Source organism: Prunus avium, chromosome 6 (assembly GCF_965620075.1).
Source record: "Prunus avium chromosome 6, drPruAviu1.hap1.1, whole genome shotgun sequence".
NCBI classification, from domain to species: domain Eukaryota; kingdom Viridiplantae; phylum Streptophyta; class Magnoliopsida; order Rosales; family Rosaceae; genus Prunus; species Prunus avium.
The window spans coordinates 33245794-33263787 of NC_142289.1; the positions used below are offsets into that span (position 1 = coordinate 33245794).

The following is a 17994-nucleotide window of genomic DNA, read 5'->3' on the forward strand; positions in this document are numbered from 1 at the left end:
CCTCAACTGCCACGTGAGATGGTATTAAAAATGTGGTATAATTATGTGGTAAGCATAGCATTACCCTAACAGTATTGTGTTACAAAGCAGCTTCAGTTTTGAGTCAACCATAATTGCTACATCGTTCACTCTTCCAACCTTTTTTCTACAAAGACACATTAAAGTTATTTTCCCTTTACGGGTATTACTACAACACACACAATAAACTTTCAGAATATTTTTATGACCAACATATAAATAAAAAAGTTTGCCTTATGGGTCAAGGATGTTGAGTGGGCTGAAGCGGGCAATAGGAACACACACAAGATCATGCGCCCTCGGAGCAGTCATTCCAGGCCGTTTATCCATTTCAAGAACATCATCACCATTCATCTTCTTGCAATCGGACCCATCAATCTTCCAATCGAAGCCCTGAATCAAAGCCGCAAGTACCCCAGGCAACATTTTCATGGTCAAGTTCATACCAGGACACTTCTTCATCCTAGACCCAAATGGCATGAATTGAAAATGTTGGCCCCTAACATCAACATCCACTGCACTCATCTAGCCATCGTCCTCACCGAGTTGCAAGAATCTTTCAAGCCAGAAGTCTAGTGGGCTTTCCCAGTTCTTCGGGTCCCTTCCAATGGCCCTAACATTCATATGTAGCATTGTGTCTGTAGGGATGTCATATACCCCAATCTTACATTGTTGTACACAGTTTCTTATGACCAAAGGCACTGGTGGGTGTAGCCTAAATGTTTCTTTTATGATGGCTTGGATGTATGGAAGATTTGGAATATCCGATTCTCCGGCTACTCGTCGATTTCCGACGGCTCGATCGATCTCCTCCCTTGCTTTCTTAAGCACTCTTGGGTGGTTGATGAGCTCTGCCAATGCCCACTCTAGTGAAATTGCATTTGTGTCAGTTCTAGCCGTGAATAAATCCTGAAAAGAATATTTCAATTGTTTTTAGTAAAGTAAAACATCATCCTAGATCTAGAATATAAGGTTCATTGATAATTATATTAAAATCTATCAACATTGTCAAGGCAAAGTAACTCATATACCAATTAGACCCGGCAATATTGCACATGACCCATTAACACGACACGAATTCGCATCAAATTATTAGTATTTAGGAAGATACTGGAGCAACGATGTTGCACATGCCCAACTTGTCAAGCGAGTTGAGGAAGATACTGGAAGAGACAGCTTTTGTGAGGACATCGGCTAACTGATACTCAGAGTTGATGAACGAGAAGGAAACAATCTTCGCATCCAACTTCTCTTTAATGAAATTTTGATCAACCTCCACATGCTTTGTACGATCATGTTGCACTGGGTTATGTGCAATTGCAATTGCAACCTTATTGTCATAATATAAATCCATGGGCTTCTGTGGCCCAAAACCAAGATCTCTCAACAATCTCCTCAACCATAGTAACTCACATACGCCATGAGCCATCCCACGATACTCGGCCTTGGCACTAGATCGAGACACCACTTTTTGTTTCTTTCTTCTCCAAGTAACAAGGTTACCACCAACAAACATGAAATACCCAGACATAGAACGTCTATCAGTAGCTGAACCAGCCCAATCAGCATCAGTATACCCTTCCACATCTGTATGACCATATTTGGAAAACAACAATCCCTTGTCAGGAGTTACTTTCAGATACCTTAAAATACGAGTCACAGCCCCCATATAATCTACACTAGGAGAGTGCATAAACTGACTCACCATACTTACAGTATATGCAATGTTCGGACGGGTATGAGCTAAATAAATCAACTTCCCCACATGTCGTTGATAACGTTCTTTATCAGTCGGAACTTGATCAGGATATAACCCCAACTTATGATTCTGCTCACTAGGGGTATCAATCGGTTTACAATCCAACATCCCAGTCTCTGCAAGTAAATCCAAAACATACTTTCTTTGGGATAGAAAAATACCATGTTTAGACCTGGCAACTTCAATCCCAAGAAAGTACTTTAAATCACCCAATGATTTCATCTCGAACTCGGAAGCCAGATACTTATGAAGACTCTGTATTTCTACATGATCATCTCCAGTCACAATCATATCATCAACATAAATAATTAAAGCCGTCAATTTACCTTTATGACGCTTCAGAAACAAAGTATGATCAGAGTTACTTTGCACATACCCAAACTTTTTCATGGATGCAGCAAATCTTCCAAACCACGCTCTTGGAGACTGCTTTAATCCATACAATGACTTCTGCAGCCGACATACAACACTCTTCTTAGAGGTCACAGGAATACCGGGAGGAAGATCCATATAAATTTCTTCCTGGAGGTCCCCATGTAGAAAAGCATTTTTGACATCAAACTGCAATAAGGGCCAATCGTGGTTAGCAGCAAGAGATAAAAGCACACGCACAGTGTTGAGCTTTGCCACTAGGGCAAATGTCTCTAGATAATCCACTCCATATGTCTGAGTATACCCCTTGGCTACCAATCTAGCCTTGTAACGATCAATAGAACCATCAGCCGTATGTTTTAAAGTAAACACTCATCTGCATCCAACTGCTTTCTTCCCTTGTGGCAAAGGAACTAAATCCCACGTCTTATTCTTGTTCAAGGCATCAATTTCCACATTCATGGCATCCGTCCATTTGGGGTTAGATCGTGCATCCTGCAGCTTAGTTGGCACACATACACTAGACAATTGACACAAATATGATGCATATGACTTAGATAAACGATGAGTTGTCACATAATGGCTAATGTGATATTTAGATTTGGCATGTATATCAGGATAATATTGTACTTTGGGTTTCTCACGAGTAGTTCGTGGGGGTAATTGATAAGTAGACACATATAGATCATCAGACATTACCTCACTTGACTCAGTATCATGATTTGACTGGGGCAATGGCAGGGCAGAGGAGGGTCTTGTATCGATCTCATATACACAAGAGTCACTAGTATCACTGTCACGTTCTTCTGGGGTAGAGCAAAAATCCTCCAAAAAATCAACCTGCGATCGGTCGTGACCTTCTGTACGACCGGTCGCTTCCAAGCAGTCATTATTGTCAGTCATCGGGGCATGCGACCGGTCGTGACCTTCTGTGCGACCGGTCGTTTCCAGGTAGGTTCTATCACGACCGGTCTCTTCCTCTGCGCGACCGGTCGTTTCCATTTCGTGAAAAATTCCTTCACATTCATCTTCACGTCCAAGATCTTCCACTCCAACGCTCTTCAATTCACTCCCCCTCTCCCCCTGAATTGAAGAGGAGGGAGAAACATAATACGGTACTTCTTCATGAAAAGTGACATCCAAAGTAATAGTGAGATTAAACATAGTATGTTTACAATTAGACCTTATAAAGCTCCTGGTCCGGATGGCTTTGCTGCGAACTTTTACCAACAGTGCTGGGAAATTTGTGGTGCTGAGGTGTGTGATTTGGTAAAGCAATTAAGTTTTTATTATTGGGAGGCTAAGACCTCTACTTAAAACCTTGATCAGTCCTAATCAGGCTAGTTTCAGCCCTGGAAGACTAATCTCCGACAATATCGTTCTAGCTCAAGAGCTCCTTCATAAATTTAGACACTCTAAAGGGAAGAAAGGGTTTGTTGCTTGGAAAATTGATCTTTCTAAGGCTTACGACAGAGTCAACTGGGGTTTTTTGGAATTTGTGCTTAGAGAAATCAAACTCCCAGCAGCTACAATCAAGATTATTATGCAATGTGTTACCATGGTCCACTTCCAATTAAATCTGAATGGTGAAGCTACTCCTTCCTTTGCTCCTAAAAGAGGACTGAGAAAAGGTGACCCCCTCTCCCCTTATTTGTTTGTGTAATGTCTTGAGAAATTATCCCATCTAATCAGTGAGGCTATTGTAAAAAAGGAGTGGCGAGCAGTCAATATCTCTATAACTGGTCCTAAGATTTCCCACCTTTGTTTTGCGGATGATTTACTCCTTTTTGCTGAAGCTAGCACGCGACAGGCAAGAGTGATGAGGAGATGTCTTGATAAATTTTGCCGAGCTTCTGGTCAGGTCGTGAGTGTTGAGAAGTCCCAAATCTTCTATTCCCCAAATGTTCCAATTAGTTTGGCTGCAGAGATTAGTAGTATTTGTGAATCTCCTTTGACTTCGAACCTTGGGAAATATCTAGGGGCCCCATTAATTCATACAAGACTAACTAAGGCTACTTATCGAAGTGTGGTGGATAAAGTGCAGCAAAAGCTTACTGCTTGGAAAGGCAAGTTGCTTAGTTTGCCTGGCAGAGCAACTTTAATTCAATCAATGACTGCTTCCATTCCTTTGTACACTATGCAAACTGTTCGGCTCCCTGCTAGTACTTGTGAGGAGTTGGATAAAATAAATAGGAATTTTTTGTGGGGGAGTAGTGATGTTGTTTCGAAGGCCCACCTTGTGAAGTGGGACACAGTTTGTAAAAGCAAGAAGAAAGGCGTCTGGGTCTTAAGCAGACTGATCTTGTGAACCAATCAATGTTGGCCAAGGTAGGATGGAGATTATTGCAACACAAGGAGAGCCTCTGGTCAAATGCTCTAATTCAGAAATACATACAAGGTAATGTTTCTAATATTAATTGCAATGAAAGGTCAAAGCACTCGCATCCTTCTCCTACATGGCGTGCTATTCAACATGGTGTAGATATTTTGAAAAAAGGGATAAAAATTAGAGTGGGAGAGGGGCTGCACACTTACTTTTGGACAGATAATTGGGTTAGTGATGGGCCTTTGATAAGTCGGTTAGGGAGGGTGCCTTAAGATAAATTACAGTTGAAAGTTTATGACTATCTGTCTCATGGAACTTGGGACCTGGAAAAGTTAAAGGAAGATTTACCTCTTGAGATGGTAGGTCATATTACGTGTGTACCTGCTGGATTAAGTTGTAAACCAGATACTCCTATTTGGAAGCATACTACCAATGGGTCTTTTAGTGTTAAATCAGCATATATGGCTAATTGTAGGGAATCTTTGAGTTTGGATGTTAGCTGGGCTTTTATATGGAACATTAAGGCTCCCCCCAAAATTAAATATTTCCTTTGGTTGCTGCATCAAGATAAACTCTTAACAAATTATCAAAGAGTTAAAAGGAAGATGACCACGACTGCTAATTATGATATTTGTGGTGCCCCAATGGAGAATGCAGCTCATATTGTACAGAATTGCCCAGTGGCAATTTCAGTTTGGCATCAGTCCCTTATGCCTATGAATTTGAGTTTGTTGCAAGCTGTTGATCTTCATACTTGGGTTGCACAAAATTTACACAACTATACAATTTTGGCTTATGGAGTGGAGTGGTCAACCATATTTGCTTTCACGTGCTGGTTTCTTTGGAAATGGAGGAACAAAAAAAAATTTGATCATGGGTTTGTGTTTCCTAACAACCCCAGACACGTCATTCTTATGGCTGTTGCAGATTGGACACAGGCCAATATTGAAAAAAATAGAAAACCCACCCGCTCTCTCGCTGCGCTCTCTTAGCAATATCTGAATGAAGGAGTGATTAAAATCAATACCGATGGGTGCAGAAAAGGTGAGGATGGACGCATTGCTGCTGGGGGTGTACTGAGAGATAGTTCTGGAAAGTGGATGAGAGGCTTTGCTGTTAATCTTGGTGTAGGACAAGTCTTGGAAGCTGAGTTATGGGGCATCTATCTTGGACTGAAAATTGCTTGGGATATAGGTTGTAGTGCAGTTGTGCTTGAGTCTAACTCAGCGATCGCGGTACACCTGCTTAAAAAAAATGTGGAAGACCTTCATTCTCTTGCTGCTATGTTGTGGGGATGCCAAGACTATATAAACAAAATATGGGTTTGTTCTATCCATCATGTATATCGTGAGTGCAATATGGTGGCAGATAGATTAGCTGAATTGGGTTCATGTCTTGAGTTGGGTCTGTCAACCTTTCATGATCCTCCTGATAGTATTAGGTCTTTTCTTAGTGAAGATTTACTTGGAGTCTGTAGGCCTCTAGCCATTGTTTAATTTCTTCGTTGGGCATTAGCCCTGTTTCTTCACCAAAAAAAAAGAAAGCTCTAGTAGAAACTACAATATATGGCTGAAAATGGCTTAGACAAAGTTGGTTACTGTACAAACCGACTTAACTAAGCAAAAAGCCCACTTATGTAATCAAGCAAGAAAAAATTTGAAAACTAACAAGCTGTCTTATATCTCACTAAGTCTCTAAAAGCTTTGTAACTTTTCTCCTCCATTCAAATAAAATTACCATGTTACTGATTGGCAAAAATACATGTATATAATGCTGACATGGCATGCTAAATTGTTTAGTTAGTTAGAAGTTCACGTGGGTCACGCTGAATTGTTTAGTTAGCTAGTTAGAAGTTCACGTGGGTCACGTGTTTGTTAAGTCGTAGCTGAGAAGCTAAGTGCTTATGTGTTATAAATATTAGATACTGTTCATTGTAAAGTAGATTGGAAAAAGAGAGAAAATTAATAAAATAAATTGCAAGCTTCTTCTCAAAGTTTCTTCCTATGTCTTCATTCAACTTTGCTATCAATTACTCTTAGAAAAAGTTTTCCATCCTATGGTCTAATTGTCCTAAATTCCTTCATCCAATAAACTACCAACGATATCAAAGCAACACACATCACACCTCCTAAAATTCCAACACTTAGTTGTGAGAAGACTAGCTAACTGTGTAATGGAATTGTTTGTTTTCAATTTTTTTATTTTCTATAATGAGGGTGTTTTTGAGTTTTTTTTTTTTTTGGTTCCGGTTTTAAAAAATTGGCCTACAATTTTTGTGGATTTGATCTTCAAATCTGTTTTTGAGTTTATAAAATTGGATCAAAGTAGAATACCGAACAAACCCTAAGTGATGGAATTGATCCCCCAAATCACATTTACAACATAACAAAAAAGCTTTTAACTTCTTTTAAATTACAAAAGCACCGTTGATTTCTTAAAACAAACCCAACCCCAAAACCTCATAAAAAAACCCAAAACACTCAATAGTGCATCAAAGTAATTTAATAATCAAAATTAAATTCAATAGAGCCAAATGTGATTTTTGGGGGGGTTTTTTTTTTTTGAGTTCGTTTATAGAAATTAAATGGTGTATGATTTATCTATATTATTAGTGCTAATAATGGGTATATGACAAATTTTATACCGAGTGAAGAAGATTCATCGCTGCCCGTTGAGGTTCTAACACATTATTTAGGGTTAATCGGTGTGTCACACCAATCACTTCATTTTCTTGGATCCAATTATGGGTTGATTGAACAATTATTTACATTTTCAAATTTGTTGCCTTGTTACAATATCACAATTGTTTTCATATAGACTTTTTGGTTAATAATGAAAACAATTGTTGCCAACAGCTTTTGATTAGGAATTGGGAATATTAAAAACGTTGTTTTTGCTTGTACACTTTTTGGTTAATATTAAAAATGTTGTTTTTTGCGGTTATATTGGAGGAAAGAAATCCTATTAGGGTTTGATCCTGGATATCATAGGGGTAAAGGGAATCCACCTTCACTGTGGCGGGAACCATTGGCTTTGATGGAATCACTTTAGCCCATCATGAGGCATCCATATTTTCCCCTATCTTACCTGTTGAATTCTCCTTTCTGGCTCCACCCAACTCCCACTCTCTCCCAATTTTTTTGATGAAGAAACCCCCCAAAAAAATATATTGATTTTTGCTATTTGTTAAGTTTAACAAGTGATATTGGAAAGGGAGTATTCGAGCACAGATTTCAAGTGCAAAGGTAACAAATATTCTTAATCACTTGAGCAATAAGGTTCTTGCATCTAGCCCTCAAGTACTTAATTTAAACCATTTGTTGGGTAAACTATGACTAAATACCTTCCAGTCAAAGCACTGGATCATAGCCCCAAGTAGCCTAGGCAGCATTTACATGGCTAAGGTCACACCAGGGCATATCCTCCTCCCAGACCCAAATGGCAAAAATTGAAAATGTTGCCCCCTAACATCAATTCTAGCCGTTCGATTGCCTCCTCCATCGAGCTATGTTAAGAATCTTTCAAGGCTAAAGTCCAATGGGCTTTCCCAATACTTTGGGTCCCTTCCAATGGCCCAAGCATTCACAAGGAGCATTGTGTTTTCTGGGATCACATATTTTCCAATCTTACATTGTTGTACACATCTTCTTGTGACCAAACATACCGGCGGGTGTAGCTGGAATGTCTCTTTTAGGCTTGGATGTATGGAAGGTTTGGACCATTCGATTCTACGACTAGTCGTTTATTTCTGACGACTCGATCAATCTCCTCTCTCGCTTTCTTGAGCACATTTGGGTGGTTGATGAGCTCTGCTAGCGCCCACTCCATTGAAATAGCAGTTGTATCTGTACTAGCTGTGAAGAAATCCTGAAAAATACAATTCATGTTGTGTCCATAATTAGGCCTTATAAAGTTTGGTAATCTTATCACATTTACGACTATTCTCAAATGGAATTGTTGTAGCACTCCAAAATAATTATTATAGAAAATTTGGCATAAGTCCAATTATGAGGAGAGATATTGAGTGCGATCCACGCAGAAGTTGTTGTTGATCCAAATTCTTTGACTTTTGTTCCACATAAAATTACATGCCTTTTTTGATTTATTGATATTTACTTTTTTTAATTTTTAATTTTTTCTTCCAATTATGCTCCTAAAACATAAATAAGGTAAATTATGAATTTGTAAAACTGGTAAGTTATTGATTTGTAGGACATTAATTATCATATTTTTTTTTAATTTAATTGCAAATCTATTTATTGAATTTTTAAAATTTCACAAGGTAAACCGACATCAAAATTTGTAATAAGAGTTCATGAAAATTTCATACCTTAACAATAGGTAAGGTACCTATGCATACACCTCGTATGCAGGTAATTACACCCATAAATTACCTATGGTCCAGGTAATTAAATCCATAAATTACCTATAGTCTAGGTAGTTATACCCTCTATCCCAGGTAATTGAACTCATATAATATCTTGGTATGGATCTTTAAACTCAACTGAGATAAAAATCCGTACAAATTTTTTTTGGAAAACCAAAAAAAAAACAATTACATGTAAGGCAGGTACGTATGTATATATATACAAAATCTTTGGAAAAAAAAAAACTATTACATGGAAGGCAGGTACGTGTGTGTGTGTGTGTCTATATATATATATATATATATATATATATATATATATATATATAACTCAAGAAAAAAACACCTACCTTTAAGGTAGGTACATATATATTCAAGGAAAACGCATTATATATATATAAGGAAATGCATACACACACACACACACATACACACACACACACACATATATATATATATATATAATGGAAACACTGAATTTTAGGAAAGTGTTTTCGTATAATTCCATTTATGATAGTGGCATATCCTGTAAATTTTTAAAAAATTATGGACATACTCTTTGCTTAATTGGTGAGACTGGACTGCAATTGAAAAGGGAGAGCATGTGGACTGCATCCATTACATCTTGATGAAAATGGATCTATATCTAAGAAGCCCTAATTATTATTCAAACTCATGATGGGTTTCTAATTAAACGGCCCATGACTTTCATCGTTATATATATGCCGCACAAAGCTAAAAGGAAAACTGTCTAATGTGACACCCGTTATTACAAGAAATTATAGAATATTATGGTAGTATGGCTATGTGTACACGTGATATATCTTGTACTCGTTTTATAATATGCTATTAGAAAATAATAGAGATATTTAGTCATATACCCATTCTTAGCACTAATAATATAGATAAACCCTACACCATTTAATTTCTATAAACAAACCCAAAAAACTCTATTGAAATTAATTTTGATTATTAAATTACTTTGATGCCCTATTGAGTGTTTTGGGTTTTTTTGGGGTTGGGTTTGTTTTAAGAAATCAATGGCAATTTTGTAATTTAACAGAAGTTAAAAGCCTTTTTGTTATGTTGTAAATGGACTTTAGTTGTATATCTAAAGTCCATTTCATATAGGGTTTTTTATATTATAATTTGGGCTCCTGTATTGGGTATAATAGTAAATCTTTCAAAATAATATTAATAAATATCTACTTATATTATAACACATATACAAAATATACTAGATGACCGTACCACTGTAATATTCTATAATCACTCCGTAATTACATGCATATGCATCCAGAAGTTGGCAATGCCAAAAAGAAAATAACAAAGGTTTTATACTTTGCACATGCCACGTTTGCGCACACAAGAAATGCCTTGCCACATAGTCCTACATGCATCAATTGTCGTGTGCAAAAAAAAAACATCGTTCACTCTTCCTACCTTTTTTCCCATAAGAACTAAGAAAAACAGAAGCTATTTCTCATTAAAGCTGTAAAATACAAAGATACATTAAAGTTATTTTCCCTTTACGGGTATTACTACAACACACACAATAAACTTTCAGAATATTTTTATGAACATATAAATAAAAAAGTTTGCCTTATGGGTCAAGGATTTTGAGTGGGCTGAAGCGGGCAACAGGAACACACACGAGATCATGCGCCCTCGGAGCAGTCATTCCAAGCCGTTCATCCATTTCAAGAACATCATCACCATTCACCTTCTTGCAATCAGACCCATCAACCTTCCAATTGAAGCACTGAATCAAAGCCGCAAGTACCCCAGGCAACATTTTCATGGTCAAGTTCATACTAGGACACTTCCTCCTCCCAGACCCAAATGGCATGAGTTGAAAATGTTGGCCCCTAACATCAACATCCACTGCACTCATCCGGCCATCGTCCTCACCGAGTTGCAAGAATCTTTCAGGCCAGAGTCCAGTGGGCTTTCCCAGTTCTTTGGGTCCCCTCCAATGGCCCAAACATTCATATCTAGCATTGTGTTTGTAGGGATGTCATATTTCCTAATCTTACATTGTTGTACACAGTTTCTTATGACCACATCCACTGGTGGGTGTAGCCTAAATGTTTCTTTTATGATGGCTTGGATGTATGGAAGATTTGGAACATCCAATTCTCCGGCTACTCATCGATTTCCGACGGCTCGATCTCCTCCCTTGCTTTCTTGAGCACTCTTGGGTGGTTGATGAACTCTGCCAATGCCCACTCTAGTGAAATTGCATTTGTGTCAGTTCCAGCCGTGAATAAATCCTGAAAAGAATATTTATGTTGTTTTTAGTAAAGTAAAACATCATCCTAGATCGAGAATATAAGATTCATTGATAATTATATTAAAATCTTTCAACATTATCAAGGCAAAGTAACTCATATACTAGTTAGAGTCGGCAATATTTTACACGATCCATTAACACGACACGAATTCGCATCAAATTATTAGTATTTAGGTTGAGCTTAATGGGTCGGGTTGAAAACGGGTGAACCCGTTAAGCTAACGGGTCGTGTCGAGTCAATTCGCGAATATTCGCATCCACCCGTGAAAGAGGGTAATTCTGTAATTTTATAAAATATATTTATAAAAAAAATCTCATATCCCCAACAGCAATAGACAAAGACGAATGCCTTATTTTTTTTGTTCTTTCTTCTTTTCCTTATCTCCATCTCTCTCTCTCTCTCTCTCTCTCTCTCTCTCTCTCTCTCTCTCTCTCTTAATATTATTTTTCCTTCATTCCACTTTCTCCTCTCCCCCCCTCTTTTTTTTTTTCTCCTCTCTACATCTCTCAATCTCACTTTTTTCCTTTTCTTCTCCCTTTTCGAAAATTGCCCATCTCTCCTTTTCTTCTTCTTCTTCTTCTTTTCTCCATTTTTTTTCTTCTCTTCTTCTCTCCCTTTTCTTTTTCTTCTTCTTCTGTCCATATCTTTCTTTTCTCTCCATTTTTTTTTGTTCTCTTCTTCTCTCCATCTCTGTCTTTTTTATTATATATATATATATAAATAATCTAATCAACCAACTATTTTATTTCTCTTATTTTATCTTTATGCAAGACTAATCCCTAACTTATGAACTTCTAGATGGTGTTTAAAAAAGATGAAAATTGGGCGAAAAAGGGCAGAGAGAGGGATTGCTGGCTGGTTGGGTGATAGTTTTTTTTTTCCTGGTTTATTCTTAACGGGTCGTGTCGAGTCATTCACGAAGTGTAATAGGTCGTGTTTAGGTCTGGTTAGTTTAATGAGTTGTGTCGTGTCAACCCGTTAAATTAACGGGTTAACACGAACATGACTCGAAACCCGTTAAAATAATGGGTTACAACTTGTTTGCCTACCAGTGCAGCACTTTGACTTCACAGAATACATTTCTACAAACACCAAGAATATAGAGAAGCAAAGTTGTAAATCATTGTGAAGAATCAACGACTGGAATTGATTATCTCTATAAGTATTCTCAAAAGATTGAATTATCATCTTTTTTCTCTAAATAATGTACTTTTTTTTTCCTCTAAATAACCTATTACTTGTTTTATGAAAAATAATTTGATCATCTTTTTATTGTTTGTTTTTTGAACCTATTTTTTCTCTCCAAATAATGTACCTTTTTTTTTTTTTTTTTAATACAATGTACCTACCTAGTAAAACAATTTACCTAGTATAATGTACCAATTTTTTGTTTTATACAACGTACCTACCTAGTAAAACAATTTACCTAGTATAATGTACCTATTTTTAATTTATAAAAAATGTGCATAAATTTCAATTATACAACGCACCTATTTTCTATGAATTATTGTGTACCTATTTTTAATTCATGAAAAATGTTCGGAAATATCAATTACAAAGTAACTGACTTATTTTTTTTAAATTTTTTTGGAAAATAATATACCTATATTTCTATACGTATATATTTTTATTTTTATTTTTCATATGTACATTATTGGACATGTAATTTACTTTCTTATTTTTTGTTTGCAATTTTAGGGGGCGATATGTTAGAGGGAATGACAACTAAAAGAAATGGGGTGATTGATATGCTATTAATAGGGAGTTTTAATTACAATTATAGCAGTTAATGAAATGCTTGGAATAAATTATATATAAAATATGAAGTATGATGGCAAGGATGTAAAAACAGAGGAATACTACGACCTCTTATATCTTACTGGTCATTTAAATTTGAAATTGGGTTTTACACATAGATTTATAGAATGATGGGTATATGTCTAGAAAATATTAATTGTAGGGACCTATATTGGACAAGCCCTAAATTCAACCTCGGCACTCCCATCCTCCAACACATCAAGCAATGTATCAAGAAAATCCTTGACTTCCTCCTCCTCTTCCATCTGTTCCTTCTTTCTCAGCTCTTCTCGTTCTCTAATTACCTTCTCCACCAACACATCAAACCTCCTGTGCGTCTCCTCAATTCTCTTCACAAACCCTCCCAAATCTAACTTCTTACAAACCCAAAAAAAATCACACAAACTCACCTCTCCCAAAAGCCTCGTGGCCTGCCGCACCACCACCACCACCACCTCCTCCGCCAGCACCGCCCTACATTCGGCGCTCAAACCCCGATTCCCAACAATCATCTACAAGATCACATTGTTCCAAAGCTTCGGAAACTCGTCAGTGAGATTCACAGCTTCACCACTCTCGGCTTTCTTGGCCAAGAACCTCAGAAGCCTAAGATACTCTCGGGTTCGAATGGAAACTAAGTTGTTGATGCTACGGTTTCCTAGAAGCTCGTTCATTGTCAGTTTCTTGATGAACTTCCAGTAAGGTCCATAGGGTGCAAATGCAAGGGAAGCATTGTAGGTTATGCGTTCAATGGCGAAGGACTGAGCATGGGATATGAAGGAGAGCTCATGGGTGCTGAGGAACTCTTTCACTAGGTCCGTTGAGGAAACGACGACGCATTGGAGCGAGAAGAGGCGGAGGGAGAATAAGGGGTCGAAGCGGAAAGAGAGGTTGTGGAGGGTGCGGTGCATGAGAGGGCCGAGGAGGTGGTAGTGGCCTATGATGGGTAGAGCTAAGGGGCTTGGAGGGAGGTGAAGGTGGGTTGATAAACACATAATGATTACAATTTCTATCCCTAATCTATATTTGTTAGTACTTTGTTTTAATTAATTTTGCACCAATTAGAATGTTACATTGCATTTTACAAATCCGATTGCACTTCATTGAAATATAGGCTAATTCATTTGAATTCTCTATTTGATAGCTCTCTCTTTGAAGTGGCACCCAAACTCTTATCAATTGGGCAATAATTGTTACATTCTATTCTTATATCATGATTTTATATAGGTGCATGTTGGAGCTATTAAGGAGAAAGAATGTGCATGCATGTGAAGCAAAAAGAAAAGAAAGAAAAGAAATGAAGCCAATTCCAATCCATTTCCGGAAGTCAAATTGTAAGGCCCAAAACGTACACTTGTACTGCTCAGATGGGAATACATTCTTCATAAATGTTGTTCCAATGGGTGTCTATTATGACATATCAAAATTTGAGCCCCATTGGATACATATTGAAACCTCAGGCCTTCCTACACCAAGCCTGGTTTAGAAGAATCGTTTTTTCCAGCAACCAAAAGAAAACTCACATGGGTTGGCAGCAAAAGACAGCCATAATTGAACACCTTTGAAAACTCATGTGAAGAAAGCTTGAGGTGCAGCATCTAAAGAATTGAAAAGAATGCATGAAGTGCCACACCCTTGCCAAAAGCTGAAAGGAAAAGAAGTATGGGATGGAAGCAAACAAAAGAAAAAGAATTGATTCCAACCACACTAACTTAGACAAGATGAAGTGGGAGTTATGGATTGTATTGGAATAGGAATGGTGGTGTTGGAATTCATCATGATGTTCCTCCCTCTTAGCCCTATAAATAGAGAAGTTTTCAAGCTTCAAAACACACACCAAGCTCACAATCTTCTCTTGAGCTCTCTCTCCTTCCTCCAATTCTTCTAGTTCTAAATTTCTGTTTTAGTTTTATTTTATGGGGAACTAACTCCCTAGCAAAGGCTAGGGGGAAAGCTTTTAATATGAGTATGTAATTTTTATTAGTTTGATCCAAACTTAAGCTTTAATGTGATTTTGTAGTTTTTGTTCAAATGGAATTTGTAGTTTTTTTTTTAATTAATTGATGAATGTTTGATAATCTATTTCATGGGTTCAATCATGTTTTTCTCATTATGTAGTAAAAAACTTTCATACTTTTAAAAGAGAAGAGAATTACTAAAGATTAATAGAATTTTGATGAAGTTTATTTTTTGATAGTTTGTTGCCAATGGTACAAGTTATGCTTAGAATACTTCTAAAGGAAATTAAAAAGAGCTTTAATTATTTTGAACAACTACATTGGAAAATATTTTATGGATCAAATTATTAAGAGTTGCATGTTTATGTTAAAAGTGGAACCCCAATGCCTTAGTGTTTTAATCAATTAAATTTTTCCTAAATCAAATCTTGCAGAAATCTACCTCTCAATCACACTTGTTCTTTTTAATATCTGTTATTTTCTTTATACTGCTCTCTGTGGATACAACACACGGACTTCCGTGCTACACTACTATACGATACCTTCCCTTGGGTTTTGCAAAGTGGTACGAACATGGGTTTGGAATATTTTGGAGGTTAGGGTTGGGAAGAGAAGAAGAGGGATAGTTAAGAGAAGAAAGAGGATCATGAGTAGGACTAGCTCAAGTGCCATGGCTAATGCACATTTGGTGGAGATTTTTACAAGATAGCAGAATTTATAGTATAATTTAGAAAGAAGAGTCGGTGGTTGTATTTCCTAAACACTAGCAGCCCACTTATGTAATCAAGCAAGAAAAAATATGAAAACTACCAATCTGTCTTGTATCCCACTAAGTCTCTAAAAGCTTTGTAACTTTTCTCCTCCATTCAAATAAAATTACCTTGTTACTGATTGGCAAAAAGACATGTATATAATGCTGACATGGCATGCTAAATTGTTTAGTTAGTTAGAAGTTCACGTGGGTCACGCTGAATTGTTTAGTTAGTTAGAAGTTCACGTGGGTCACGTGTTTGTTAAGTCGTAGCTGAGAAACTAAGTGCTTATGTGTTATAAATATTAGATACTGTTCATTGTAAAGTAAATTGGAAAAAGAGAGAAAATTAATAAAAGAAATTGCAAGCTTCTTCTCAAAGTTTCTTCCTATGTCTTCATTCAACTTTGCTATCAGTTACTCTTAGAAAAAGTTTCCCATTCCTATTGTCTTATTGTCCTAAATTCCTTCATCCTATAAACTAACAACGATATCAAAGCAACACACATCACACCTCCTAAAATTCCAACACTTAGTTGTGAGAAGACTAGCTAATTGTGTAATGGGATTTTTTGTTTTCAATTTTTTTATTTTCAATAATGAGGGTGTTTTTGAGTTTTTTTTTTTTTTTTTTGGGTTCGGGTTTTAAAAAATTGGCCTAAATTTTTGTGGATTTGGACTTCAAATCTGTTTTTGAGTTTATAAAATTGGATCAAAGTAGAATACCAAACAAACCCTAAGTGATGGAATTGATCACCCAAAGCACATTTACAACATAACAAAAAAGCTTTTAACTTCTTTTAAATTACAAAACCACCATTGATTTCTTAAAACAAACCCAACCCCAAAACACTCAATAGTGCATCAAAGTAATGTAATAATCAAAATTAAATTCAATAGAGCCAGCTGTCATTTTTGGGGGGGTTTTTTTTTGGGTTTGTTTATAGAAATTAAATGGTGTATGGTTTATCTATATTATTAGTGCTAATAATGGGTATATGACTAATTTTATACCGAGGGAAAAAGATTCATCGCTGCCCGTTGAAGTTGGGTGGCCAAATTGATGACACATACCAACAACTTATCTCCAACGCATTATTTAGGGTTAATCGGTGTGTCACACCAATCACTTCATTTTCTTGGATCCAATTATGGGTTGATTGAACAATTATTTACATTTTCAAATTTGTTGCCTTGTTACAATATCACAACTGTTTTCATATAGACTTTTTGGTTAATAATGCAAAACAATTGTTGCCAACAGCTTTTGATTAGGAATTGGGAATATTAAAAAGGGTATAATGCCGAAATGCCCCTTGAACTTGTACCTAATTATCAATTTACCCCCTGACCTTTTTTTTTAGCGAATTAAGGGCTTGAATTAAATTTTATTATCAATGTTCCCCCTGCCGTCTAAATCATTAACATTTCATCCAGTAATCCATCAAATCATTAAAAAAAATATTTTAAAAAAAATTAAAGAAAAAAAAGAAGAAAAAAATCCTATGGACCCACCCACCCCACCCCCTGCGTCTTCTTCTCCAACCTATCTTCCCTTGACCTGCAACAAAATCCCACCATTTTTTTTTTCTTGCCAAAGCAGTTTCTCAAGCTCATCTTTCTTTCTCTCTCTCTCTCTCTCTCTCTCTCTCTCTCTCTCTCTCTCTCTCTCTCTCTCTCTCTCTCTCTTCCCCTCCCTTTCCCATTCGAGCTCCCCCCATCCCCCATCATAGACCCACCCCACAATGAACCCAGAACCCACAAACCCACCCCCCAAACAAACCCAGATTTTTTTCACCCACAGGCACCCCCCCCAATGAACCCATAACCACTGCAAACCCATTCGCGCGCCTTTCCCCTTTGATTTTTTCCCCACAGCCTTAAAGGTCCAGACCTCTTCACCTCACAAGTTCATTGCCCCTTCTCCCAAAATCTCAACCCTAAATCGCACAACTCATCAATGGATTCAAGATCTGAATAAAATGGGGCTGTTTGGAGGTGGGGGGCTGATGGGTTTGGTTGCATAAAGAGAGAGAGAGAGAGAGAGAGAGAGAGAGGGGCAGAGTCGCAGAGAGAGGGTGTTTGAAGAAAGGGTTTGGTGTTTGGTGTTTGGTTGGAGAGAGGGAAGAAAGGGTTTGGTGTTTGGTTTTGGTGTTTGGTTGCAGAGAGGAGTGAGTTGCAGAGAGAGAGGGAGTCGTAGGGAGAGAGGGAAGAAAGGGTTTGGTGTTTGGTTGCAGAGAGAGAGAGAGGGAGTCGTAGGGAGAGAGGCAGAGAGGAAGAAGAAAGGGTGGGTGGGTCCCAACCCTCTGTTTATTAAAATAAATTTTTTTTTTCATTTTATATGTCATACTAT

The 17994-nt window shown here is 37.2% G+C and overlaps 2 pseudogenes; both read right to left on the reverse strand.

The window, feature by feature from the left end:
- Positions 1 to 199: 199 nt before the first annotated feature.
- LOC110747481 ((2S)-flavanone 2-hydroxylase-like) lies at positions 200 to 15599 on the reverse strand (annotated as a pseudogene).
- Positions 10303 to 11269, reverse strand: LOC148294067 ((2S)-flavanone 2-hydroxylase pseudogene; annotated as a pseudogene).
- Positions 15600 to 17994: the final 2395 nt, after the last annotated feature.